We start from the raw sequence: 9,259 nt of genomic DNA, 5'->3' as shown, positions 1-9,259 counted from the left end.
ATCGTCTACTAATAATAACCAGCTCTATGTTGGCTCAACTTGAATCAGACGTATATATAATAAAGTAGAGAATTGGGATATTGTTCTAGAATCATTATTAGATAAACAGAAATTCGCAAGTTTTGGAAATTGAATATTTAAATAAAAAAATAAAAATATCTTTTGGAAAGATGTTTTAGATGCTTGGTGTAAGACTCTCAAAGCGAGCAATATAATCAAAACGAACATTCTTGAAAATTCAATATGGTATAATAGTGAAATCAAAATAGATAAAATAAAAAAAAAATTCAATAATGCATGATTTAAAAAAGGTATATACTTTATTCATAACATCATGAAAACAGATAAATCTTTATACACTGTTGATGAATTTTGTGAAAAATTTAACATTCCTATCAATTTTTTAAACTATCAGAGTATAAAAACTGCTATTTACCAACTTATCAGAAAAATGCCATCAAACTTTAAACTAAGAGAAAAATATTATACTGCCCAATATACCCATCAATCTTAAATTAATTTTAAGATGTAAAAAAGGTGCTCAAGAAATATATACTACTTTAATAAAAAAAAAATGTAAGTAAACCCATTGCTCAAAATAAATGGAATCAAAATTTCAATATTGATGAAGGCAAATGGAAAGAAATATACAAATATCCTTTTAACACCTGTACTAGTTCCAAACGTCAATGGCTCCAATTTAGAATTAACCACAGAAATCTGACAACATGAACATTTTTATTCAAAATTAAAAAAAAAAAAAAATAGACAATAACTTATGTACATTTTGTAATTCTCACCCTGAAACAATTACACATTTATTATGGGATTGTGAATATATATCAAATTTGATAGAACAATTAAGGATCACTATTACCACTAAAAACCTGAGTCTTAGATTCGATAAACAGGAATTCACCTTTGGCAGCAAATTAATAAACTTACTAAGTTCACTCTAGATAACATGAAAGTAAGGATACGAGCGCAGGGTCACCCGGTGCATTCCCTATATAATCCTTACCACCACATTAGAACCACCTTAAGAACCACCTGGAACCACCCGAACCACCTGGAACCACCCGAACCACCTGGAACCACCCGAACCATCACTTACATGTCCTTAAACCGGTCGAATCATCTAGACAGTTGTCACTTTCGTTGCATATTACTGCGTTATGGCCATTCGGTCTATGAAGTTCTCATGAGTTGTTTAGTACTGTATTAAATGTAAAAGTCATGTTCATCGCTGGGCAGTTCAGTGGAAAGTACGTGATAAAGAGTTAACTTAAACATACCACATATGTGATGTCTGTTTACAGACCTTATTGCTTTGCTGTGAATGTGTCAATTTCATTTCAAACATTTCGAAATACCTACGTACAAAAGTTGTATAACAAAACTTTGAAATTATCATTAGAAGAAACGTGAGGGTGATAACCAAAAAATATACAAGTAATGTGCGTCGGCCGGGAGTCGAACCCGGATCGACTGCTTGGAAGGCAACCATGCTTCTTCTTTTTCTCAAAGACTTACTTAATGTTAAGAAATCGGTAAATTCTTCTATGGTCTTCTTCGAAACTGGTAGATATTCATTGTATGTGCAACGTAAAATAGCAGTAATGAAATACTGGCTGAAATTACTAAAAACCAATAATTGTGTTTTAAAATCATGTTATGACGCACTTGTCGAATTGAATAATAAAAAACCTGATTGTAAAAGTAATTGGGTTTATCATATTAAAAATGAGCTTTGTAGTTTAGGTTTTGGTTATATTTGGAACAGCCAATACGTTTTAAATGAAAGTCATTTTATGCAAGTATATGTCCAGCGTGTTCATGATGTATTTATTCAAGAATTACGCAGTGCGTTTGATATATCGTCGAAATGTTATCTATACAAACATATTGTGGATACCTTCAATACTTAATTTTATCTTATTAAGCCAATTAATTATAAATTTAAAAAGTTATTGAGTCAATTCCGTATGCAAGGACACAGTCTAAATATTGAATCTGGGCGCTACAATAAAATACCTAGAAGTCAAAGAGTTTGCACAGTTTGTGACAAAAATGACGTCGAGGACGAAGTACATTTTGTGCTTCTTTGTCCTGCATATTCTGAACTAAGAAAAACATACATCAAAAAGTATTATTATTCTCGTCCAAGTGTTTATAAATTGATAGAATTATTTTCCAGTAAAAGTGTTAAAACCTTGAATAGATTGGTTAAATTTTTGTTACATGCCACTGCAGAAAGAAAAACTCTCCTTGTAAGTAACTAAATTAAATGCGTTTTGGAAATTATGATCACAGTTTTCATATGTAGTGTTCTTGTATATACATTATATATGTATGTAGAAAGTATGTTATTTATATTGAATAGTACATGTTTAAATTATGTCGTCATACTGTCATGACGTCATAGGCATGCAATACGTAGACGCTGTAATTGTTATGCATCAGTTACAAGTTTTCAAAAGCAATATGTTATTCATTATTATGTGTCGTAAGTATATTGCCTGTTTTGGGCCCTCCGCCATCTTGTCATTCAAGTTGCAATATGTATACATATTATATGAATATTGTGTTATCCTATATGCTGTGTTGCATTTGGAATAAAATAAATTGAATTGAATTGACCGTTACACCACCGACGCATGTGGTATCATCCCATTCAGCCACATATACTATTTTAACATAGGGGGTAGGAACAATAGAGAACAATAGGCACTAATTACAGGTAAGTTATAGCCTGTTTTGGAGAAGTAATTGATTCTCAGGTTACCTGTGTTACCTGTATTACCTGTGCTACATGCTGTTAACAGTTTGTAGATAATGTATACTAAATACATGTATATATATATATATATATATCACAAATACTTTTATATAATTAAAAAATTTAAAATAAAATAACTCAATTTTTCATAAATTAGTGAAAACAATTAATTTTTCTATATCTTTCATTGTTACAAATTTCACACGTTATCATAAATTATTATGTTTTATGGATAAAACAAAAAATACATTTGTTCAATTTTAACCTTTACATTGAAAGGTCACATTATCAATAAGTTTAAGTCAACGTTACCTGTTTCATTGTGATATATAACAGGTATATATAATGTACTTAAGAGAAAACGATTAAAAACAAAACACTTTAAATCACATTTTAATAGTTCAAGTAAAACAAATCATGTATGATAATGAAACTGATTGAATAATAAAGCATAAATCAGTATACTCCTAGAATTCACGGATAAAGTTCACAATATCACCAAAGTCAATTAATCATATCGGCGTTATCATATTGTAAATCTCATATAATTGAGGAATAAAAGAATTGATTGACCATACGAAATTATTCACGTAATAAATAGTTCAATCTTATTATTACAAAGAAATGCTACACTGTAGTCTATATATTATTGTCACTTCCTTTAACACAAGTATATGGTAATCATAACCCTTGCAAGTTCAAGTTACTTTATGAAATTGAATGTTAAATTACACTTGTATATAATGTTTAGACTACACAAGTTAAATTTCTCAAAGTACATCATAATCAATTAGGTCCCTTTATGAAATTGAATGTTAATGTTCAGGAAACACAAGTATATGATACACGTGTATATAATTGTCATTATCCTGGATTAATTACTACTAGTGGATAAGATGTGAAGCTGCATCAGCATATGCAGTCACATCCATCGTGTTGTTTCGTAGTCTCATCTTGAGAGTCTGCAGAGTCTCCATTCCAGTTGGCGATATTTCCTCTTCTTTGCGAATGGTTTACCTCCAGCTTGATACTCTACCATTCTCCAAGAAATCAACCCTAATCTGGGCATTTGCCATTGCAATCTATAATCTATTTTCAGTAACGTCAAGTACTGTAAGTGTTCAGAGAAAAATAACTAATGGATCTGGTAAAATGATTGGACCAAGGTGTATACTGTTTATTGTAATTTTGAGGGAATAACAATTGGTTGTTTTTGTGTTGGTTACATACACATACTCTTATAAACAGTTTTGACTACATATCATTGAAGTTTATGCCGTTAACTCTTTATGTGATTTTAACAAAATGCACCTTTATTTTTGTTGAAACAATAATTCAATTTGTAAGAATTAGTTGCTTATTATAAAATAGTAATCATATCTAATTGAAAGGGGAAAAAGAACAAGAAAAAAGAAATGATTAAAAGTACACTGTATATCATTGTTACCTGTATATGGTGCATTTTTAATTATGAAAGATTTTTCCATTATTTCATTTTTGAAGTGTTGTGTACTATCATTATTAATATAAGTAATAAAGTATAATGTATATTTTTAAAGGTATTCTTAAACATTTTCTTCACTTTTATTGTTAGTCACCTTTGAGTCCCATGTATACGTATACTGAAACAGACGGCTCATTCCCCGAACACCAACTCTGGTAAAAACAAAGGAAGGTGTTTATGTAGGAAGTTCTTTGAAGTTCAGTTATAGTCTGTTTCAATATGGAATACCAACTCAGGTAAAAAAAATAGAGTCAGCTCAGGTATATGAATCAGAAAAAGTTTTCTAAATTCCAATCACTATCGTATAGATTATTTTACTAGTAAGAATGAAACGACAATATCATATCAATAAATAAGTATAAAATGAGTAAAAAATAAATATGACATACATGTATGTATATGGTAAATTTTATCTTATAGATATTTTTGACATGTTCACATCATCATCAATTGTCATTATTATTTTTGGTCATGTAAATTCAGTCCATCATGTATGTTATATGGGACAAGACGGATTATAAGTTTTATACTTGTGTCTAAACCCATTTTTGTTTTGACAAATAAAATAGGTCTAAACGAGAAATAAAAAATCTAAATTTCAAAGCACCATGCCTAACTATATATTTCGCTATTGATTATGACAATATTAGATTAAAACATATAGATAAAAGATAAATAAAATTATTCGAAGTAAACCTGTACTAATTAAACCTGATTACAGCTACAACGTTACAAGAATTTTACAATTCTACAATAACTTAATTGTCTATACAAATCGGAAAAACGTACAAAGTTAATCAATATAAAAAAATCAAAGTCTAACTAATATACAATTCCTTTACAGTGAACACGTATGAATTTAAGATTCTGTAATTATGCAAATTTAATGCTAATTCAAATGACGAAAATCAGATATACATTACAATATCAATGAAAAATGATACTGGGCTGAATTTGCTGAAATAATTTAAAAGAATGTAAGTTAAACAGTGGTATTAAAGTATTGTTTGAATATTTACACTAAATCAGAAAACAACCACAAATTAAATCAATGTGACACAAAATTTAACAAAATGGTGAAGTCTGATAATTTTTTTTCAGAAAATATGATTTAAAAGTATTCAACGTATAACTGTTTTGCAATTCAAGATTCAGTAAGTATTTAGATGTATATGTCTGCCACGATGTTGATAATTCAAATATCAAATCAAAATATGATGATTTTCCAAAGTGTTCTTAGTTTTATACACTATTTGTGAAACAGTTTGGCAATCATTAACAGCTAATGATTTTCTGATCACCTAACAGGTGAGTTGATTTACCTGTGTTCTGATTTACCTGTGTTCTTACACTGAGGATATTTCTCAAGATTTCAAGATTTTATTTTCACTCAGACACACATAATAGTGTATAACAAGAGGTCAGACATTTTCAACAGAATGGATGCATGACAGGCAAAATATAATATAATTTGAAGAGGAAATGTGGGAAAATACATTTTAACCTTTCATAAATATAATTATTAATATAATAAAGCTTATAATTACATACTGCATAATCACAATGCTGGATGATAAAGGTGTGTTATAATAACTCGACTAGTTTTTGGATAAATAAACTGACATTCATATACAATTTCTTATAAAAGATTGAGAACATTCCTTTCATTTTAAAGTAATTAGGATTTCTGTAGTAGTAATTTGGGATATATTTACTACGCAACTGGAGTACATTATGGTTGTTACACACAAATAAAAAATGGAACTCATCTCCAGTACCAGCGTTACAAAGTGGACATACTCTATCTTGTCGCTGGATTCCAGTCCATCTTCCGGTTTCAACCGGAAGTTTGATATTTGACGTTCTAAATTTACATATAGTTTTCCTATCTTTTACATTTAGTCGCAGAAGATAATCTTCAAAGCCAAACCGATATTTAAATATAGAATATGTTTGTCCTCTCGACGTGTTTTCTAATTGATTGAACCATGTTTGTATAAATTGGTCTTGTAATTTTTGAGTAATAATTGACTGTAGATATTTAATATCAGGTACACAATTTCTCTGTTGTATCCAGACAAAACTTAGTCCAACGCTATCTAAAATATTTTTAACATATTTCATCCATTTAAACTCAGTCTGACCAGTTACATGGAGAGTATACATCAATTTGTATATAGTACTAGACAATTTGCTTTTATTGGTTAGAAGAGTATACCAAAACTTTATCATTCTTAGCTTAATATTAACAGTAATAGGATACCTGCCAGTTTCTCCGTAAATCATCAAATTAGATGTATTTTTTCGTAGACCAAGAATTCTTTTACAGAACTGTAGATGTATTTTTTCCAACATACTTGTATTTTCATATCCCCATATTTCACATGAATATAATAATATTGGGGTGACTAGTGAATCGAATAACTTCAGTTGTAAATCAACAGGTAAATTTATATTTCTTATCTTACGATAAAGAGCAAAAAGTGCTTTATTGGCTTGAACACACAATTGTTTTTTGGCAGCTGTAAAGCTTCCATTATAGTTAAATAGTATACCTAGGTATGAAAAAGTATCTTGAATATCTAGTTGCTTATTGAACACCATAAATCGATTTCTTCCTTTCGTTGTTCTTTTTGAAAAAATTACTACTTTCGTTTTCTTTGTGTTAACCTCAAGTTTCCATATCTGACAATATTCCTGGAACATATCTAACATAGTTTGTAAGCCAGTCGCTGTTTCCGACATTAAAACAGTGTCGTCAGCGTATAGAATAATAAACAGTTTAACATACATATCAATATTGTCACGACATAGTTCATAAATCTTAGACAAACAATCAACATTTTTTTCGATAAAAAAAGTTTCTAAGTCGTTCAAATACAAAGCAAACAAAAACGGAGAGCAATTTTCCCCTTGTTTTAAACCAATGTTGGAGGTGAACATTTGTGACATTTCATTACCATTTTTCACACAAGATTTAGTGTTTGAATACATACCATATAAAACATTGAATATCTTCCCAGTTATGTTACTTTTTATGATTTTTTGCCATAAACCTATACGCCAAACCGAGTCGAAGGCCTTCCTGAAATCAATAAAGGCACAATAGAGTTTTTTACCGGAAGATAGATACAAAGATGTCAATGTGTGTAAAATGAAAATATTATCTATGGTCGAGTGTCCTTTTCTAAAGCCCGCCTGAGCGCTACTAATAAGATTAATTTCATCTGATAGAGTGTAAAGTCTGGAATTTATTATCGACGTAAAAACTTTACCCAAGCATGAGACGAGCGTTATAGCTCTGTAATTATCTAGTTCCTTGCGGTCACCTTTGTTCTTAAAAATTGGTTTAATTATGCCAGTGCTCCAACTTTCTGGTATTATGCCCGTGTCCAATACAATATTAAAAAGTTTATGGTATGTGGGCAACATTTCATTAATGGTACTTTTAATGTATTCATTATATATATCATCAATTCCGCACGCTTTATTATTATTTAATTTTTTAACAGCGTCTAATATTTCCTTACTGTTAATTCGGCCGTTCAGTATATTGTCATATATCGGTATATCAGTCTCGACCGGAAGTTCAAATTCGTCTTCACTATTATTGGGATTCAGATTTAAATTTCTAAAGTAATCATGTAGCTCATCAATTGGCATGTCAACTCTCAGTGCATTATCTTGTTTATCAAATCTATTTAAGATATCCCAGAATGCTTTCGGTTCATACATGGAGGTTTTCCTCATTTCGTTCTCAGTTTTTTCTTGGAACTTTCTATAATTTGCATTGATTACTTTTTTATATTCTCTACTTTTCTTGATTAACTTTTTACGATTTTCATTATTTTTGAGGATTTTGTACCGTTTCTTAGCTTCATGGAATTCCTTTCTTTTATCTGCGCATTCGCGTGTAAACCACGGTTTATCTTTCCCTAGTGTAACCGTTTTTTTACCCATTCTCGTCTGTTTCGTACCCAAGACACTTTTTGCCGTTTTCTTAAATATGTCTGTAAGACTATTCACAACATCGTTCATATCATTTTGCGATATTGGTGTGGGAGACTCATGCATTCTCTCGATTGCGTCATTTAAATCGCGCAGTTTACCGCCGCTCTCAGACTGCAAATTGTATACAAAATCCGCTTGTTTTTCTTTAACCCACTTACCAATTTTCTGTAACAGACTATAACTCCCTATCAACACACCTTAACCCCTATGTAAACACCCCACCCTCACCAGAGTTGGTGTTCGGGGAAGACCCCAAACAGACTATACCTACATTTTCCACAGGTAAACTCAGGTAATGTTTATATAGCAAAAACAACATGTTGGCTGAGTGGGAATGAACCACGCATATACCGTGAGACTATAACGGTCTCACCCTGGTAGTTGTAACTATGTTACTGCTCCGATTGAATTGATTGAACAATAATACAGTGACAAAATACATTGTTTTATGGCAACATGATCGAAAAAGTTGTTTTATTTACTGACAGTTGTAGTTACATTGTATTTCATTGGTATGATTATATTTCTACATCCTTTTTTAATACCTCTGTAAATAATGCTTTTACCAATTTTATTTTTCATCAAGCAGTACCAATATGGATTATGTCTCATTATGTATGGTGAAAGTTGTGTGCCAGGTAGATACTTGTGCGGTTATGTTTGCCTTTGTATATAATGTATCATGTCTTGTGTTATTGTGATAAGTTGTAAAACTTAAGCAAATAAAGAATCTGAATCTCGTCCCAAGATAACTTTGCCGATTTTCGTTAAATCGATCCGTACTGGAACGTTAACTTTTTGATCGCTATATATATTTTCTATTCCCTTCGAATCGACGGAAGTTTTCAAAAATGTCTCATTAAGGCTGTATGTCACCCGTGATAGCTCAGTTGGTAGAGCGGAGGACTGTAGTGGTAAATCTCAAAGCTATCCTTAGGTCGCTGGTTCGACTCCGGCTCGCGGGA

At 30.8% G+C, this 9,259-nt stretch overlaps 1 non-coding gene across 1 annotated transcript; it reads left to right on the top strand.

Annotated features, from left to right (window-relative positions):
• Positions 1-9,169: 9,169 nt before the first annotated feature.
• On the top strand, positions 9,170-9,259 carry Trnay-gua. Its single transcript is given in 2 exon segments — positions 9,170-9,206; positions 9,224-9,259. It is a non-coding gene; the product is annotated as a tRNA-Tyr (tRNA).

Source organism: Pecten maximus, chromosome 18, assembly GCF_902652985.1.
Source record: "Pecten maximus chromosome 18, xPecMax1.1, whole genome shotgun sequence".
Taxonomy (NCBI): Eukaryota; Metazoa; Mollusca; class Bivalvia; order Pectinida; family Pectinidae; genus Pecten; species Pecten maximus.
Note: the sequence above shows the minus strand (reverse complement) of the source record. Positions and strands in the feature narration are given on the sequence as shown.